Source organism: Mirounga angustirostris, unplaced genomic scaffold, assembly GCF_029215605.1.
Source record: "Mirounga angustirostris isolate CCGP_5_RB_7025 unplaced genomic scaffold, mMirAng1.0.hap1 SCAF_5, whole genome shotgun sequence".
NCBI classification, from domain to species: Eukaryota; Metazoa; Chordata; class Mammalia; order Carnivora; family Phocidae; genus Mirounga; species Mirounga angustirostris.
In genome coordinates, this window is record NW_026991713.1 from 7,626,257 (window position 1) to 7,646,512 (window position 20,256).

Consider the following 20,256-nt stretch of genomic DNA (forward strand, 5'->3'; position numbering starts at 1 on the left):
ATACATCAGTTGCATTTTTTTTTTTTAAAGATTTTATTTATTTATTTGAGAGAGAGAGAATGAGAGAGCACATGAGAGGGGGGAGGGTCAGAGGGAGAAGCAGGCTCCCCGCTGAGCAGGGAGCCCGATGCGGGACTCGATCCCGGGACTCCAGGATCATGACCTGAGCTGAAGGCAGTCGCTTAACCAACTGAGCCACCCAGGCACCCCCATCAGTTGCATTTTTAAAAAAAGATTATTTATTTATTTGAAAGAGAGCGAGAGCAGGGGGAGGGGCAGAAGCAGAGGTAGAGGGACAAGCAGACTCCGTGCTGAGCAGGGATGTGGGGCTCAATCCCAGGACCCTGAGATCATGACCTGAGCAGAAATCAAGAGTTGGACGCTTATCTGAGCCACCCAGGTGCCCCACATCAGTTGCATTTTAAAAATTTATATTGTGGGGCACCTGGGTGGCTCAGCCGTTGGGCGTCTGCCTTCGGCTCAGGTCATGATACCCAGGGTCCTGGGATCGAGCCCCGCATCGGGCTCCCTGCTCAGCCAGGAGCCTGCTTCTCCCTCTCCCACTCCCCCTGCTTGTGTTCCCTCTCTCACTGTGTCTCTCTCTGTCAAATAAAATATTTATTTATTTATTTATTTCAAAATATGGAACGCTTCACGAATTTGCGTGTCATCCTTGTGCAAGGGCCATGCTAATCTTCTCTGTATTGTTCCAATTTTAGTATATGTGCTACCGAAGCACATAAATAAAATCTTTTAAAAAAAATTTATATTGTGTAAGATCTATATGAGGAAAACCATGAAACTCTGGTGAAAGATATTAAAGAAGAATTAAGTAAATGGAGAGATATTTCATGTTTTTGGATAGGAAAACTCAATATTGTCAAGATGTTCGTTCTTTTCAACTTGGTCTATAGATTCAGTTCAATCCTGGTCAAAATCCCACAAGTTCTTTTGTGGATGTTGACAGGTTCTAAAGTTTATATGTAGAGGCAAAAAGAATAGTCAACTCAATATTGAAGAAGAACGAAGTCAGAGTGATGTAGGCAGGCCAGGTCTGAGGATCTGGAGGGGTTCCTGCAGGACCAGCCAAGGCGGTCCCAGGGTGCATGCAGAAGACATCAAATGGGAGCAGCAGGAGGTGAGAGGAGAGTTTATTGAAGGCACAGAGAGAGTGCACGTACAGACAGAATGTCTGGGAAACTCAGAAAGGAAAGGAGAGAGAGTCTCATCTTTGCTCAAATTTTTGCTCTGCAAAGGGATTTTTACTGATGATCATAGTCTGGTGTATGTGGCCTCTTAGGCAACCAGGAACCAGTTAGATGAGGTCCAGGTGTTATTCCTTGGAGCCCGGGGGGTCTTGGTGTCGATTTCTAGCACCAGTGGTTTGGAATATGCATATGATGGCTTGTCTGGTCATTCTCACCCGGTCCTTCCTCAGATGTTGTCTATTCTAGAGAAATCACCAACTCCTTGTCCTTTACAAGGAGGACGTATGCTATTTGCATTCCGAGGCTTGTGTAAAAGTAGGGGTGCAGGTCCTAGCAAGAATAGAAGCAGGAAAAGGAGCAAAAAGCAGATTTTTCTGCAGTCTTTCAGTTTCCCTATGCCAAGAGGACTGATACGACCCAAATTCAAGACTTCCTATAAAGCTACAATAATGAAGCCAGTGTGGTATTGGTGAAGAATAGACCAATGGGTCAATGGAGCAGAATAGAGAGCCCAGATATAGAGCCACATAAAAACAGCCAGCTCCTTGACCGAGGAGAAAAGGCAATACAATGGAGCAAAGAGTCTTTTCAACAAATGGTGCTGGAACAACTGGACATCCATATGCAAAAAAATGAATCCAGACAGAGACCATACACCCTTGACAAAATTTGGCTTAAAATGGATGATAGACCTAAATGTAAAATGCAAAACTGTGAACCCCCTAGGAGATAACATAGGGGAAAATCTGGATGATCATGGAGATGGTGATGACTTTTTAGGTCCAGGAAAGGCATGATCCATGTAAGAAATAACCTATAAACTAGACTTCATTAAAATTAAAAATTTTTGCTCTGCAAAGGACATTGTCAAGAGAATGAAAAGCCAGACTGGGTGAAAATATTTGCAAAAGACATAACTGATAAAGGACTATTATCCACAATATACAAAGAACTCTTAAAATGCAATGATAAGAAAACAACCTGATTAAAAAATGGACCAAAGATTTTAACAGACCCAGAACAGATGGCAAGTAAGCGTATGAAAAGATACCCTACATCATGTAACCCCAATGAAATGCAAATTAAAAACAATGAGATGCCACTATACACCTATTGGAATCCCCCAAATACTGACAACACCAAATGCTCTCAAGGATATGGAACAACAGGAACTCTCATTCATTGCTGGTGGGAATGCAAAATGGTACCGCTACTTTGGAAGACAGATTGATGGTTTCTCACAAAACTAACCATAATCTCACCATACAATCCAGCAATTGTGCTCCTTGGTGTTTGCTCAAAGTAGTTGAAAACTTATGTCCACACGAAAACCCGCATATGGGTGTTTATAGCAGTTGCCAAAACTTGGAAGCAACCAAGTCCTTCAGGAGGTGAATGGATAAATAAACTGTGGTCCATCCAGACAATGGGGTATTGTTCACTGCTAAAAAGAAATGAGCTCTCAAGCCATGACAAGACATGGAGGAACCTTAAATGCATATATCTAAGTGAAAGAAGCCAATCTGAAAAGACTGCATGCTATATGATTCCGCTTATACAACATCTGGAAAAGGCAAAACCATGGAGGTAATAAAAAGATGAGTGTTTGCCAGGGGTTGGGGGAAGGAGACATGAACAGGGCACAGAGGATTTTTAGGGTAGAAAATATTCTATGTGATGTCGTAATGGTGGATTTGTATCATACGTTTGTCTAAACCCATAGAATGTGCTACACCAAGGGTGAACCCTCATGCAAACTATGGACTTTGGATGATAATGACGTGTCAATGTAGGTTCACTGATTGTAACAAGTGTACTGTTCTGGGGGGGCATGCTGACAGTGGGGAGGCAATGATTGTGTGGGGGTAAGGGGGGTAGAGGAAATCTCTGTACTTTGCACTCAATTTAGCTTTAAACCTAAAACCACTCTAAAAATTAAAAGTCTAATAAAAAAAATTTGTAGATCCTTTTGTGGCTCATAGATGTGACAACTGGGAGTTCATGCTATTATTGTGTGAGATGTACTGCCCTCCACCCTTATCACGACACTGGCACATTACCGGTCTGATATAGAAAAGAATCTGTCTAGAAGTCAATAAACAAGTTTATGTATCCCCATTAGTAGCACTACCCATTTAGTGAAGTAAAAAGAGGGTTGTGGGAATTATACAATGCTAAGTAATAAAAAATATCTTAGTAAGTATTCACCATGTACCTATTGAAAGACACAGGGGACAATACAAGAGAAATATAAAATGGGGCTCCTGGCTGGCTCATTTGGTAGAACATGCAACTCTCGATCTCAGGTTTGTGAGTTCGAGCCCTATGTTGGGTGTAGAGCTTACTTAAAATAATAATAATAAAACAAAAAATAAAATGTTGTTCCTGCAAAGCTAAAAGTCTGGTTCTTTGGCCTGAATTGTGAGAAATCAATAATGCAAATGGACTTTAAACCCTCAGTGCTCTGTTGTTCCAACTCTGTATCTATAATTCAGAGGCGGAGAAAAAGTGTCCACTGTTTTTAAGATTTCTTTATTTGAGAGAGAGAGAGAGTGTGAGAGCATGGGGTGGGGTAGGGGCAGAGAGAAAGAGAGGATCTCAAGCCGACTCCCCACTGAGCATGGAGCTGGACATGGGGCCCAATCCCACGACCCCGAGATCATGACCTAAATTGAAATCAAGAGTTGGGCGCATAACCAACTGAGCCACCCAGGTGCCCCCAAAAGTGTCTACTGTTAAAGGCATGTTCTCTAGCAGATATGTAACATCTTGTTTGCCTCAAGTGATAGAAGGAATGTAAAAAAAAAAAACAAAAAACCCCTCCATAAACCATAAAGTGCTTTACAGAGACAGATTATTAATGTTACTTTGTGAGATGAACAGCCTAGTTCCAGGACCTGTTGAAAGTATACAGTGACACAAAAAGATGGCGTAGAATTTGAACAAGGATTAGAAAGGAGGCCCCTGAGGATTTTAAGTTCTGGTCACTTGGGATTCCACTAAGTTTCAGATTTGAGGAGCCAGATGGGAGCCTTCAAGCCCAATGGAGAAGAACAGAGATTACAATGTTTTTGGGGCCTGGGACCCAAGAAGAAAGACTAAGGGAATTAGAACCATGACACCCGAAGATAAGGTGTTGTTATTCATCGAGAAGAAAAAGCTAAGGGCTGTCTCTTGTTGAAATAGGTCCAGGGAATCTGGAAGATTGCTCGGTCACTGCCACCTCTGGGAATTGTATCTCGGCTCTGGGAATAAGCCCAAGGCCGTCTTAGTTCTCCCTGGTACTTGTCTGAAGTGTCTTCTGCCTAAGAGGCTCAGGCAACCATTCTGAATACTGAGCTGCTGGAGTTCTAAGAGCCAGGCTTGTAAAGGTAGGTCAAGGTTGAGGTGGGCTGGGGAGGAGGTTAGCCAGCATTCCCCCTGAGGGTCTTTACTAATAGTGGTCTCAGAAAGTGTTCACAGTGCTCCCTTGGCTAAGAATTCTCCAGGAACGTTCACTGGAGAGGCACATGATTCCCCATCACCAGGCACACATGGTCCCCTCGGAAGCTGTGATATTGGTAGTTACACACCCTTTTCAGGGGCAAAAGGAAACTTAGAGCCTTGTTTGAAGCAGTTCCTAGTGATAAACATTCCAGAGAGATGCCCCCAGGACTTGGGCAGGCGGCTAAGGGTGCCCGGGGGAGAAGGGCAGAAATAAAATGGTTTTGGCACTTGGGACCCAGGAAGAAAGCCTGAAGGGCTCAGAACAGTCGCTGGCATATAGTAAGCCCTTTGTGTTTATGGCAGAAGAGCGGGCAGATTGCGTGTTTAAATAGGGTGGTCAGGGTAGATCTCACTGAGAGGGCGAGATTTGAGCAGACGTGAAGAAGGCAAGGAAATCTGCTCAATGGGTCTCTGAGGAAAGAGCATTCCAGGCCTGAGGAACAGCCATAGCAAAAGTCTGGCAAGTTCCAGACACTCTGGGGCTGGGGTTGGGTGAGAGATGAGAAACGCAGTGTTCCTGCTCACATCAGGCCTGTGAGGCCCTGGGGAGGATTTGGGCTTCCACTCTGAGTGAGGTGGAGCCACATGAGTGTTTAGCAGAGGAACGACAAGATCTGTCTTCTGCTCTGCTGTACTGGGAACGACATGGGAGTGGTGAGGGGCAAAGGTCAGAGTAGGAAGCTGTGGTAGGAGGCTAGGGCAAAACTGGGCAAGATATAGTGAGGCCAGAGGAATCAGGGGAGGTGGTAGGAGAGTCTGATTCTGGAAATGTTGGGAAGCCAGCATTGACTTCTAAGGGACCGGTACAGGGTAGTGAGAGTGGGCCCAGCAATGTTTGCTGTCTTTCCTTATGTGCTCGAATGACTGTGTTGTTTAGCCTGAGTTGGATGGATGTGGTTGCCATCAAATGGTTGGGAGAAATAAAGGATCGTGTCAGACAGGCCGTTCTTTCATTCAGAGTCTTTACTGGGCCCCCCCTCGTGTTAGGCACAGGATGACGGACAATGCATGTTAAGGTCATTATCCACATGGAGCAACCATTCTAGTCATATAATTAGACAGTAGCCATGTAAGCAATGTCAACCAGGGGTAAGGGCTAGGAGAAAAATAAAGTGTGGTATTGTGGCAGCATTTTGGGTTGCTCAACTTTAGGGGCTGGAAGAGCCCTCTGTGGAGGTGACATCTGCCCTGACGCCATTTCTCCCGAGGCATCAAATGCTTGCCCTTAGAATGATCTAGACCATCAGAGGATGTGTCATGACCTCTCATGGAATTGCTTGAACTGAACTTCATTTCATCACAAGACCTTTTAAACCACAGCCAAATGAAACGCTGCGTGGCAACTGAGGCTATTGTTGAGAATCTTGTCCACCATGAGGCTCAGTCATATCCCAGTTCCAAAAATTGTGAAAATACTGAGCTGATTTTTTTCTGATCTTTTGGCTGCAATCACGTAACCAATTGTTTTTCATTCTTTGCTTCTGTCACTAACAAGCTAAAAGTCAAGTCTACAACCCCTCTTCTTACAAGTGTATAGGACTGATGGCATTTTGTATACTAGCTGAATCCCTGTTTCAACTTTATTTTACTTAATCAAATTCATTCATTTATTTTTTCTTTTTCTTTTTTTTTTTTTTAAGGTTTTATTTATTTCACAGAGAGAGACACAGCGAGAGAGGGAACACAAGCAGGGGGAGTGGGAGAGGGAGAAGCAGGCTCTCCGCCGAGCAGGGAGCCCAATGCGGGGCTCGGTCCCAGGACCCTGGGATCAGGACCTGAGCCGAAGGCAGACACTTAACGACTGAGCCACCCAGGCACCCCTATTTTTATTTTTCAACGTGGGGCTTGAACTCATGACCCCAAGATCAAGAATCACACCCTCTACCAACTAAGCTGGCTAGGCACCCCTCATTCATTTATTTTAAGTAAGCTCTAGGCCCAGCATGGAACTTGAACTCATGACCCTGAGAGCAAGACTCACACACTACCGACTGAGCTAGCCAGGCACCCCTGTTTCAACTGACTAAAAAAATTTTGAGATTATAATTTATATATAATACTTCTACTCCACACTCCACAGGCAACCATTATAATGATTTCTATAATCATAGTTTTACCTGTTCTAGAATTTCATATACATAGAATCATGAAGTATATACTCATTTGCATTTTCTTTCACACAGCCTAATGTTTTTCAGATTTAGCCATGTTCATGCATGTATCAACAGTTGTTTTTTTTTTTAAAGATTTTATTTATTTATTAGAGAGAGAATGAGAGAGAGCAAGCACATGAGAGGGGGGAGGGTCAGAGGGAGAAGGAGACTCCCTGACCGAGCAGGGAGCCCAATGTGGGACTCGATCCAGGGACTCCAGGATCATGACCTGAGCCGAAGGCAGTCGCTTAACCAACTGAGCCACCCAGGCGCTCCAAGTATCAATAGTTTTATTGTGTAGTATTCCATGTATCAGTTTGTTTATCCATTCACCTGTTGATGGACAACTTAATTGTTTCCAGGTTTGGCTACTATGAATAAAGCTGATGTGAACATTCCTTTCATGGACAAATATTTTCATTTCCTCCCTTCCTTTCCTTTCCTTTTCTTGAATAAATATTTTCTTGAATAATATTTAATATTTTCATTTTCTTGAATAAATACCAGAAGTAGAATTGCTGGGTCAGAAGAAAAGTATATGATTGACTTTATAAGAAATGGCAGGGACTGCCTGGCTGGCTCAGTCAGTAGAACATACGACTCTTGATCTCAGGGTTGTGAGTTCAAGCCCCGCATTGTGTGTAGAGATTACTTAAAAATAAGATCTTAAAAAAGAAAAAAGAAAGGGGCGCCTGGGTGGCTCAGTCATTAAGCGTCTGCCTTCGGCTCAGGTTGTGATCCTGGGGTCCTGGGATCGAACCCCACATCGGGCTCCCTGCTCTGCGGGAAGCCTGCTTCTCCTCTCCCACTCCCCCTGCTTGTGTTCCCTCTCTCGCTGTGTCTCTCTCTGTCAAATAGATAAATCTTAAAAAAAAAAAAAGAAAGAAAAGAAAAAGAAATGGCCAAACCTTTTTTCTAAATGGTTTTACTGTGTTCTAGCATGATATGAGAGTTTCCATTGCTTTCTTTATGGTCTTTTCTAGAATTTCATCTAGCATTTAGTTTTTTTTTTTGCATCTGGCTTTTTTTTTCAATTAGCATAATGATTTTGAGATTGATCCATGTCATGTTTATCAGTAGTTTGTTTGTTTTTTAAGATTTTTTTATTTATTTGAGAGAGAGAGAACGAGAACGGGGGAGGAGCAGAGGGAGAGGGAGAAGCAGACTCTGCACTGAGCACAGAGCCAGACATGGGGTCCAGTCCACGACCTGAGATCATGACCTGAGCCGAAATCAAGAGTTGGAGGCTCAACCCACTGAGCCACCTAGGTGCGCCTGTTTGTTTATCACAAAACCCTACCCCTCAAGTAGTTTGTTTGTTTCTTTTTTTTTTTTAAGATTTTATTTATTTGAGAGAGAGAGAATGAGAGACAGAGAGCATGAGAGGGAGGAGGGTCAGAGGGAGAAGCATACTCCCTGCCGAGCAGGGAGCCCGATGCGGGGCTCGATCCCAGGACCCTGGGATCATGACCTGAGCCAAAGGCAGCCGCTTAACCAACTGAGCCACCCAGGCGCCCCATATAATCTAATTATAATTCCTTTGTCATATATATGTATTGTGAATATTCTTCTCCCAATCTAAGACTTGCCTTTTCATTTTTTTTGATAAGCAGAAAAATTTAATTTTGATGACGTTCAATTTATCAACTTTTTTTTTTTTAATTAATTTATTTGACAGAGAGAGACACAGCGAGAAAGGAAATACAAGCAGGGGAAGTGGGAGAGGGAGAAGCAGGCTTCCCACGGCGCAGGGAGCCCGATGTGGGGCTCGATCCCAGGACCCTGGAATCATGATTTGAGCCGAAGGCAGATGCTTAATGACTGAGCCACCCAGGCGCCCCCAGCTTTTTCTTTTGATTAGTGTTTTTTGTGTTCTGAGAAATTTTTGCCTATCCTAGGGTTGCAAAGATATTCTCCTATGTTGTCTTCTAGAAATTGTATGGTTTTAGATTTTACATTTATTTATTTTTTAATTTTTATTTATTTATTTGACAGAGTGAGAGATAGCGAGAGCAGGAACACAAGCAGTGGGAGTGGGAGAGGGAGAAACAGGCTTCCCACGGAGCAGGGAGCCTGATGTGGGGCTCGATCCCAGGACCCTGGGATCATGACCTGAGCTGAAGCCAGATCCTTAATGACTGAGCCATCCAGGCGCCCCTAGATTTTACATTTAGATATATGATCTATCTCAAAATGATTTTTTTTTAAATAGTTTACTTATTTTTTTTAAAGATTTTATTTATTCATTTGACAGAGAGAGACACAGCGAGGGAGGGAACGCAAGCAGGGGGAGTGGGAGAGGGAGAAGCAGGCCTCCCGCGGAGCAGGAAGCCCGATGCGATGCGGGGCTCATCCCAGGACCCTGGGATCATGACCGAGCCGAAGGCAGACGCTTAACGACTGAACCACCCAGGCACCCCTCAAAGTAATTTTTATATTTGGTATAAGATAGGGATCAAGGTTAATTCTTTATAATGTAGATATCCAGTTGCTCCAACAGTATATATTAAAAAGAATGTTCTTTCTTCATCGGATTATTTTGATGCTTATTGAAAATTAATTGTACATGTGAGAATTTGTTTTTGAGGGACGCCTGGGTGGCTCAGTCTTTAAGCGTCTGCCTTTGGCTCAGGTCATGATCCCAGGGTCCTGGGATCGAGCCCTGCCTCGGGCTCTCTGCTCCGCGGGAAGCCTGCTTCTCCCTCTCCCACTCCCCCTGCTTGTGTTCCCTCCCTCGCTGTGTCTCTGTCTGTCAAATAAATAAATAAATAAATAAAATCTTAAAAAAAAAAAAAGAATTTGTTTTTGATCTCTCTCTTCTGTTCCATTGATTTGACTTTACATCAATACTACACTGTCTTGAATATTTACTTTGTATCCTGCCACTTGGCTAAACTCACTTATCCTGGTAGCTTTTTTGTATATTCTTTAGGACTTTTTTTTTTTTTTTTTTAAGAGAGAAACTGTATGCACGAGTGGTGGGGGCGGGAGGGAGAGAGAATCCCAAGTAGTCTTCACTCTCAGTGCAAAGCCTGATGTGGAGCTCGATCCCATGACCCTGAGATCATGACCTGGGCCAAAATCAAGAGTTGGATGTTCAACCAACTGAGCCACCCAGACCCCCCTATTTAGGACTTTCTATTTACACAATCATGTAGTCTGTAAATAAATAACAGCTTTACTTATTTATATCCAATCTTAATGCCTTTTATTTCTTTTTCTTACATTACACTGGCTGGGACCATCACTACGATGTTGACTAGTGTTTAGAGTAGACATCTTTGCATTGTTTCTAATCTTAGGGGGAAAGCACTCATTATTTCACCAATAAGTATGATGTTACTATAGATTTTTCATGGATGCTCTTTATTAATTTGAAGTAATTACCTACCATCTCTACTTTGTGAGAATTTTTATCTTTTTAAAAAAAATTTTTAATTTTATTTTTTTTAAAGATTTTATTTATTTATTTGACAGAGAGAGAGAGAGAGCACAAGTAGGCAGAGCGGCATACAGAAGCAGAGGGAGAAGCAGACTCCCCGCTGAGCAGGGAGCCCGACTCAGGACTCCATCCCAGGACCCTGGGATCATGACCTGAGCCAAATGCAGATGCTTAACTGACTGAGCCACCCAGGTGCCCCGAGAATTTTTATCTTGAATAGGTATTAAATTTTGTCAAATACCATTGAAATGGTATCTGATTTTTCTCCTTTATTACACTAGTGTGGTAGATTGCATTGATTTTTCTTTTTTTTTTTTTAAAGATTTTGTTTTTAAGTAATCTCTATACCTCACGTGGGCCTCAAACTCAAAACCCCAAGATCAAGAGTCGCACACCCCACTGACTGAGCCAGCCAGGCACCACATGATTTTTTAAATGTTGAACCAACCTTGTATTACTGGTATAAAATCTATATGGATATGATTATCATTTTTATATATTGCTGGGTTTAATTTGCTAATATTTTGTTTTACAACTCAGTAATATTTTTCAATTTGTGAATTTTTTGTCTATGTTCATGGATGATATTACCTGCAATTTTCTTTTATATAGTAACAGGCTTTGGTATCAGAGTTATGCAGCTTTGTAACACAGGTTGGGAAGTATTCCTTTCTCTTCCTCTTTTTGAAGGAGTTTATATAAAATTGGTGTTATATCTTCCTTAAATATTTGGGATAATTCACCAATGAAGTCATCTGGGCCTGGAGTTTTCTAGTGGGAATGTTGTTAATTATGACTTCAATTTCTTTAATAGATAACAGACTATTCATATATTTTAAGTTTTCATATGTTTTAGTAAATTATATATATGTATATATTTTAAATAGGATATCATTTTTTTTAAGATTTTATTTATTTATTTGAGAGAGAGAGAATGAGAGACAGAGAGCAAGAGAGGGAAGAGGGTCAGAGGGAGAAGCAGACCCCCGGTTGAGCAGGGAGCCCGATGTGGGACTCGATCCCGGGACTCCAGGATCATGACCTGAGCCGAAGGCAGTCGCTCAACCAACTGAGCCACCCAGGCGCCCAGTAAGTTATATTTTTAAGAACTTTGTCCATTTCATTGAAACCAATAAATATATTGACATAAAGTTGTTCATAATTTTATCTTATTATTCTTTAGGTTCTGTAGAGATGTCTTCTCTTTCATTTCTGATTTTGGTAGTTTATATTTTCTGTCTTCAGTCAGAGATTTATCAATTTTATTGAATCCTTATTCCATTTACATTTAATGTAATTACTGATAGATTGGTTTTAAGTCTGCCATCTTGATATTTATTTTCTCTTTGTCCCCTCTGTTCTTTGTTCCTTTATTGTTTGGGTTAATTGAGTATTTTTCTTTTTTTTTTTTTTTTTTTTTAAGATTTTATTTATTTGACAGAGAGAGAGGAGGGGAGAGAGAACACAAGTAGGGGGAGCAACAGAGGGAGAAGCAGGCTCTTCACCGAGCAGGGAGCCTGACGCAGGACTCAATCCCAGGTCCCAGGGATCATGACCTGAGCTGAAGGCAGATGCTTAACGACTGAGCCACCCAGGTGCCCCTAATTGAGTGTTTTTAAGTATTTCATTCTTTCTCTTCTGTTGACTTTTTAGCCAGCAAGAGCTGGCAGTGTGCATCCTTAATCTTCTGCAGCTGATTTATATTTAATGAAAACCTTTACAACAATGTCATTGTATTTACACCCCTACTGTCCTTTGCATTATTGTCATGTATTTTACTTTTATAAGTGTTATAAACTTCACAATACACTGTTATTTTTACTTTTTAAAACATATTTTTAAATTTTTAAGTAATCTCTACACCCAAAATGGGGCTCGAACTCACGACCTCAAGATCAAGAGTTGCATGCTCTACCAACTAAGCCAGCCAGGTACCTCTGTTATTTTTACTTTGAACAGCCAGCTGACTTTTTTTTTTTTTTTTTAAGATTTTATTTATTTTACAGAGAGAGACGCAGCGAGAGAGGGAACACAAGCAGGGGGAGTGGGAGAGGGAGAAGCAGGCTTCCCACGGAGCAGGAAGCCTGATGCGGGGCTTGATCCCAGGACCTTGGGATCATGACCTGAGCTGAAGGCAGTTGCTTAATGACTGAGCCACCCAGGCGCCCCCAGCCAGCTGACTTTTTAAAACAAATTAAGAAAAGAACAATCATATTTTACATTTACCCACATACTTGCCATTTTGAGTGTGCTTTTCTTCCTATAAGTTTGCATTTTCATCTCTCCCTCCATCCTGAAGAATTTCCTTTAGCATTTCTTGGAGTAAGTGCTGGCTACAAATTATCCTAGTCTTTACTTATCTGAAAATGTCTATTTTATTAAAAATTTTTATTTAATTGTGGTAAAATACCCATTTGATTTACCATCTTATTTATTTTTTTAAGATTTACCATTTTAAACTGTACAGTTCAGTGGCATTAACAACATTCACATTTTTTGTGCGACCATCACCACCATCCATCTCCAGAACTTTTCCGTCTTCCCAAACTGAAACCCTGTCCTCATCAAACATGAACTCCCAATAGAATAGAGAGCTCAGAAAAATACCCCTTGCATATACGGTCAAATGATTTTCAACAAGGGTACTAAGACAATTTAATGGGGAAAGGAGTCTTTTCAACAAGTAGTCCCGGGAAAACTGGATTATCCACATGTAAAAGAATTACCTTACATACAAAATTTAACACAAAATGGATCAAAGACTTGAAAGACCCAAGAGATAGAACTATAAAGACCTAAGAGCTAAAACTACAAAACTCTTAGGGGCACCTGGGTGGCTCAGTCAGTAGAGCATTCTACTCTTGATCTCCAGGCCATGAGTTTGAGACCCGTGTTGGGGGTAGAGTTTATTAAAAAAAAAAAAAGCAACCTACAAAATAGGAGAAAATACTTTCAAATTATATATTTGAAAGGGGTTAACAACCAGAATATATAAAGAACTCCTACAACTCAAATAAAACAAAACTCCAAATAATCCAATTAAAAAATGGGCAAAGTACTTGAATAGATATTTCACTAAAGAAGACATACAGATGGCCAACAAGCACATGAAAAGATGCTCAACATCACTCATCATCACTCAGGGAAATGCAGATAAGAACCACAACAGAAAATAACAAGTGTTGGCAAAGATGTGTATATTATTGTATAATATACATATATAAATGCGTGCATAACACGCAGTATCTGGACATTGTTCCAGATACTGGAAGCACAGCAGTGAATGAAACAAAAATCATACCCTCTTAGGGGCACCTGGGTGGCTCAGTTGGTTTGCCAGATGCTCATCTGGCAAAGATGTGGAGAAATTGGAGCCTGTTTGTATTGCTGCTGGGAATGAAAAATTATACAGCTGCTGTGGGAAATAATGTGGTGGTTCCTCAAAAAAAAACCAAACAAACACTAAACTAAAAATGGAAAAAATCAAGCAATTCTCTTTCTGAGTATATATCCAGAAGAATTGAAAGCAGGGTCTTGGAGAGATATTTATGCACCCATATTTATAGTAGCATTGTTTACAGTAGCCCAAAGTAGAAACATCCAAATTTCCATTGACAGATGAATAAACAAACAAACAAAAATATATAATGTGTGTCTATATGATATTCCCACATGTGTATATGCATGCGTGTTATTTTGCTTAGCATAATGCCCTCAACGTCCATCCATGTTGTTGCAGATGTCAGGATTTCCTTCTTTTTTATGGCTGAGTAAAATTCCTTTGTGTGTGTGTATATACGTGTGTGTGTGTGTGTGTGTATGTGTGAATTTTCTTTATCTGTTCATCCATTGATGAATGGACATTAAGGTTGTTTCTGTATCTTGGCTATTGTAAATAATGCTGTTGTATTACAATACAAAAATCTGTAAATATACATATACTGTATATAATACTGTAAAATACAATACAAAATATTGTAAATAATGCAGTGAACATGGGGTGCAGATATCCTTTCAAGTTAGTGTTTCCATTTCCTTCAGATAAATACTCAAAAGTGTAATTGCTGAATTATATAGTAGTTCTATTTTTAGTTATTTGAGGAACCTCCATGTTTCTTGGAGTGGCTGCAGCAGGTTACATTCCCACCAACAGGGCAAAAAGGTTGCCATTTTGCCCTCCATATCCTCACCAATACTTGTTATTTCTTATCTTTTTTTTTTTTTAAGTTATTTATTTAATTACTGACTGACTTATCTTAAAGTAATCTTTGCACCATTGTGGGGCTTGAACTCACGACCCCGGTATCAAGAGTCACATGCTCTATTGACTGAGCCAGCCAGGGGCCCCTCTTGTTTTTTGGTAGTAGCCATTGTAGCAGGTGTGAAGTGATATCTCATTGTGGTTTTGAAGTACCATCTGTATGTCTTTTTTGGAAAAATGTCTATTTAGATGCCCTGCCCATTTTTATTTGGATTTTTTTTAGTATTGAGTTGTATGAATTGTTTATCTATTTTGGATATTAACTCCTTAGCAGACATATATTTTCTCCCATTCAATAGGTTTTGTTTGTTTGTTTTTAAGTAAACTCTACACCCAACATGGGCCTCAAACTCATGACCCTGAGATCAATCTTCACATGTTCTACTGACTGAGCCAGTCAGGCTCCTCATAGGTTGTTTTTTCATTTTGTTGATGGTTTCTTTTGCTGTGCAGAAACTTTTTTTTTTTAAATTTTTTTTATTCTTATGTTAATCCCCATACATTACATCATTAGTTTTAGATGTAGTGTTCCATGATTCATTGTTTGTGCATAACACCCAGTGCTCCATGCAGAATGTGCCCTCCTCAATACCCATCACCAGGCTAACCCATCCTCCCACCCCCCCTCCCCTCTAGAACCCTCAGTTTGTTTTTCAGAGTCCATCGTCTCTCATGGTTCGTCTACCCCTCCGATTTCCCCTGCTTCATTCTTCCCCTCCCGCTACCTTCTTCTTCTTCTTTTTTTTTCTTAACATATATTGCATTATTTGTTTCAGAGGTACAGATCTGAGATTCAACAGTCTTGCACAATTCACAGCGCTTACCAGAGCACATACCTCCCCAGTGTCTATTACCCAGTCACCCCCTCCCTCCCACCCCACCCCCCACTCCAGCAACCCTCAGTTTGTTTCCTGCGGTTAAGAATTCCTCATATCAGTGAGGTCATATGATACATGTCTTTCTCTGTTTGACTTATTTCGCTCAACATAATACCCTCCAGTTCCATCCACGTCGTTGCAAATGGCAAGATCTCATTCCTTTTGATGGCTGCATAATATTCCATTGTATATATATACCACATCTTCTTTATCCATTCATCTGTCGATGGACATCTTGGCTCTTTCCACAGTTTGGCTATTGTGGACATTGCTGCTATAAACATTGGGGTGCACGTACCCTTTCGGATCCCTACTTTTGTATCTTTGGGGTAAATACCCAGTAGTGCTGTGGAGAAACTTTTAAGTTTGATGTTGTCCCACTTATTTCCTCTTGTTTTTGTTGCCTTTGTTTTCTTGGATACAAGTTTTTGTTTTATATGTGATTTCCAGATATTTTTTCCCAGTCTATGGCTTGTCTTTTCATTCTTTTTGCAAAGTAAAGGTTTTAAATCTTAGTGAAGTCCAATTTATCATTTTTTGAGTCCCATGTATAGAGTCCTATCTAAGAGTTCTTTGCCTAACCCAAAGTCATGAAGATTTTCTCCTTTGTTTTCTTCTATGAGTTTTGTAGTTTTATGTTTTACATTTAAGTCTATGACCCATTTTGAGTTAATTCTTATAGTTGATGTGGGGTATAGGTTGAGGTTTGTGTGGGGGTGTCCAAATGTTTCAGCACAATTTGTTGAAAATACTTTACTTTCTCCACTGAATTACCTTTTGTGAAAAATCAATTGACCATATTTGCGTGGCTCTATTTCTGGACTCTATTCTGTTCCTTTGATCTACGTGTCTGTTCTTTCTCCAGAACCCACACTGTCTTGATTACTGTAGCTTTATAGTAAGTCTTAGCATCAGGTGGCATGAGTTCTGAAGTTTTGTTCTTCTCTTTGAAAATTGCTGACTACTCTAGTTCCTTCGTCTTTCTACATATACTTTAAAATCAGCTTCTGTATATCTATGGAAAAACAGCACTGGAATAATCACTGGGAGTGTGTTAAATCTAAAGATCAATTTGGAGAGAATTGACATTATATCTACATTGAGTCTACCAATCCATAAACATGGCATTTCTCTCCATTTATTTAGGTTTTCTTTGATTTCTTTCATTGGTGTTTTGTACTTTGCAGCATAAAGATCCTACACACATTTTATTAGATTTATACCTAGCTATTTCTCCTCCTCCTCTTTCTTTTTGAGATATTGCAAATGGTACTATAAAAGATCTCATAGTTTTGGGGCACCTGGGTGGCTCAGTTGGTTAAGTTCTGACTCTTGATCTCAGCTCAGGTCTTTGTGTGTGTGTGTGTGTGTGTGTATGTGTTATGTTAATCACCATACATTACATCATTAGTTTTTGACGTAGTGTTCCATGATTCATTGTTTGTGCATAACACCCAGTGCTCCGTGCAGAATGTGCCCTCCTCAATACCCATCACCAGGCTAACCCATCCCCTTAATCCCCCTCTCCTCTAAAACCCTCAGTTTGTTTCTCGGAGTCCATAGTCTCTCATGGTTCATCTCCCCCTTCGATTCCCCCCCTTCCTTTTTCCCTTCCTTCTCTTAATGTCCTCCATGCTATTCCTTTTGTTTCACAAATAAGTGAAACCATATGATAACTGACTTTCTCTGCTTGACTTATTTCACTTAGCATAATCTCTTCCAGTCCCATTCATGTTGATGCAAAAGTTGGGTATTCGTCCTTTCTGATGGCTGAGTAATATTGCATTGTATATATGAACCACATCTTCTTTATCCATTCGTCTGTTGAAGGTCATCTCTCCTCTTTTTTTTTTTTTTTTAAGATTTATTTATTTATTTATTTGAGAGAGAGAGAGACTGAGAGAGAGAGCACATGAGAGGGGGGAGGGTCGGGAGGGTCAGAGGGAGAAGCAGACTCCCTGCCGAGCAGGGAGCCCGATGCGGGACTCGATCCCGGGACTCCAGGATCATGACCTGAGCCAAAGGCAGTCGCTTAACCAACTGAGCCACCCAGGCGCCCTGGTCATCTCTCCTCTTTCCACAGTTTGGCTATTGTGGACATTACTTCAGCTCAGGTCTTTTTTTAAATTTTTTTTTTTTTAAGATTTTATTTATTTATTTAACAGAGAGAGACACAGAGAGAGAAGGAACACAAGCAGGGGGAATAGGAGAGGGAAAAGCAGGCTTCCCTCTGAGCAGGAGCCCGATGTGGGGCTCGATCCCAGGACCCTGGGATCATGACCTGAGCCGAAGGCAGCCGCTTAACGACTGAGCCACCCAGGCGCCCCCAGCTCAGGTCTTAATCTCAGGCTCTGGATGACCAGCATGGAGCCTACTTTAAAAAAAAAATCAGATTTTTTTTTAAGATTTTATTTATTTATTAGAGAGAGCATGAGTGTGTGTGGTGGGGGAGGGCCAGAGGGAGAGAGAGAGAAGCAGACTTCCCACTGAGCAGGGAGCCTGATGCTGGGCTTGATCCCAGGACCCTGAGATATGACCTGAGCCGAAAGCAGACCTTAACCGACTGAGCCACCCAGGCACCCCAGTTTTTTTTTTTTTAGTTTAACTGCCACCTGAAACTAATATAACAATGTGTGTTAATTATATTTGAATAAAAAAATAATTTGACTGCCAATTCCAATATTGCCGTGGTCTGTGTACCGATTTCTGTTACCTGGTAATTCTTTGCAGAGTAGATTACAGTTTCCTATTTTTCACATGTCTAGCAGTATTTCATTGTGTAGTGGACATTATGGATGATAGGGCATAGAGACTCAGGATGGGTCGAGTTATGTTTTAGTGGGTGGTTAAATACCACTTTGATCTGCTGGCCTGCTTTTAGGATTCACTGGGGCAGCCTATCTTGGTTTTACCTTTAATGGTAGAGTCAATCCCTTAGTCTTGAGATGTACCCTTCAAGTGCAGCTCTTCTAGGGTGTCAGTAGAAAGCCAAGGTGTTCACTGAGCCTCTCTAACCCTGCAGGACTCAGACTCGAAATTGCCGTTCCCCTGTAGTGGGTGGCCGCTGAAACCTCTGCGTGACCTTCCAGCCTCCCCTGGGCACGTGAGGATCTTACCACTGAGTGCAGCTCAGGATTCAGCCAATGGCTAGAAGGGAGCCATTCATATATTCTGGGGCTCCTTTTGTGGTTCCCTCCTTTCTAGGATTCCCCAACCTGCTCAATTTCTGGCTTCTCTGGTAGCCCCAAACTCTGACCTCTGACTGCTCAGGCCATTAAGATGACCACTTTCAGTGGGAACCCTAGCCCATGGACTGGAGCACTTTGGGGGGAAAAGCCTAACAAAGTTGGATCTCACCCAGGGGTGGTCTCCTTTTAAAAGGGTAGGGTTTTCTGAGGTGCCTGGCTGGCTCAGTCAGTAGAGTGTGCAATCTCGATCTCTGGGTTGTGAGTTTGAGCCCCACATTGGGCATAGAGATTACTGTCCTGTTGGGGCTCCCGCCCAGCAGGGAGTCGTCTTCTCCCTCTGCCTGCCACCCCCCCTGCTTGTGCTCTCTCTCTGTCAAATAAATTAATAAAATCTTTTTTAAAAATAAATAAAATTTAAAAAATAAAATAAAAATGGGTAGAGTTTTCTCCATTTTGCCTGGTTTTTTTGGTCCCTCTTCAGTGCTTTCAAATTGTTTTAAAAAATTATATATATATATATACACACACACACACATAAAATAAATGGATTTATAATATACATATATACATATATGTAAATGTGTGCATATATATATACATACACACATATATGTGAGAATTTTCTCTTATTGGGAGATAGGGTTAGTCTAATATAAGGTACACTGCCATTACTAACAGCTGGAACTTTCACTTATTTTTAATCTTGTTTTTTAAGATTGGATTTATTTATTAGAGAGAGTGAGCGAGAGAGAGAGCAGGGGCAGAGGCGGAGGGAGAAGCAGGCTCTCCGCTGAGCAAGGAGCCCAATGCGGGGCTCGATCCCAGGACCCTGGGATCATGACCTGAGCCGAAGGCAGACACTTAACTGTCTGAGCCACCGAGGCGCCCCTTATTTTTGAATCTTCTAACTGTGACTCTTTATAAAGTATCTCACCATTTTGGGGATGAGATGGGATACAAATTTAAAAATAAACATACATATGACCTATGTTCCCTGCTGACGGAGCATGCAGACATTGGGGGGCATCCTCTGAGGGAAGGGGCGTTCCCCGTGTGCTCATCTCGCACGCGGCTGTGATTCCGGCCCCTTCCTCGCCCCTGGTTTTCAGCGTGGGCCCCAGTGTCCTTGCCCCGTTGCTGTCTGATTCTCTTCCTGGTGTGCGTCGGCGGCACCATTCGCGTTCGCTTTGGCTTTGAAATGCCCACGGTCTGGGTAGCTCTCTCGCAAGTTAGCAAGTTACCGTTTCAGCCACTTAGCTCCTTTTTCTTTTTCTTTTTTTTTTTTTTTTTAAAGATTTTATTTATTTGACAGAGAGAGACACAGCGAGAGAGGGAACACAAGCAGGGGGAGTGGGAGAGGGAGAAGCAGGCTTCCCGCCGAGCAGGGAGCCGGATGCGGGGCTCGATCCCAGGACCCTGGGATCATGACCTGAGCCGAAGGCAGACGCTCAACCATCTGAGCCACCCAGGCGCCCCCACTTAGCTCCTTTTTCATGGTTCTCGGACTCTCTGCCTCCTCTCATCAGGGCGTCCCCAGAGCCCGGTTCCCTTCTCATCCCTTCTGCCACTTTCTTTTCTTTTCTTTTTTTTTTAAAGATTTTATTTATTTCTTTGACAGAGAGAGACACAGCGAGAGAGGG

The 20,256-nt window shown here is 41.6% G+C and overlaps 2 non-coding genes across 2 annotated transcripts; one reads left to right on the top strand and one right to left on the bottom strand.

Annotated features, from left to right (window-relative positions):
- Positions 1–636: 636 nt before the first annotated feature.
- Positions 637–739, bottom strand: LOC123845051 (U6 spliceosomal RNA). The gene has a single exon (XR_006790900.1). It is a non-coding gene; the product is annotated as a U6 spliceosomal RNA (small nuclear RNA).
- A 2,432-nt stretch (positions 740–3,171) lies between these two features.
- Positions 3,172–3,278, top strand: LOC123845167 (small nucleolar RNA U13). Its single transcript, XR_006791000.1, has one exon. It is a non-coding gene; the product is annotated as a small nucleolar RNA U13 (small nucleolar RNA).
- The last annotated feature ends 16,978 nt before the right edge of the window (positions 3,279–20,256 follow it).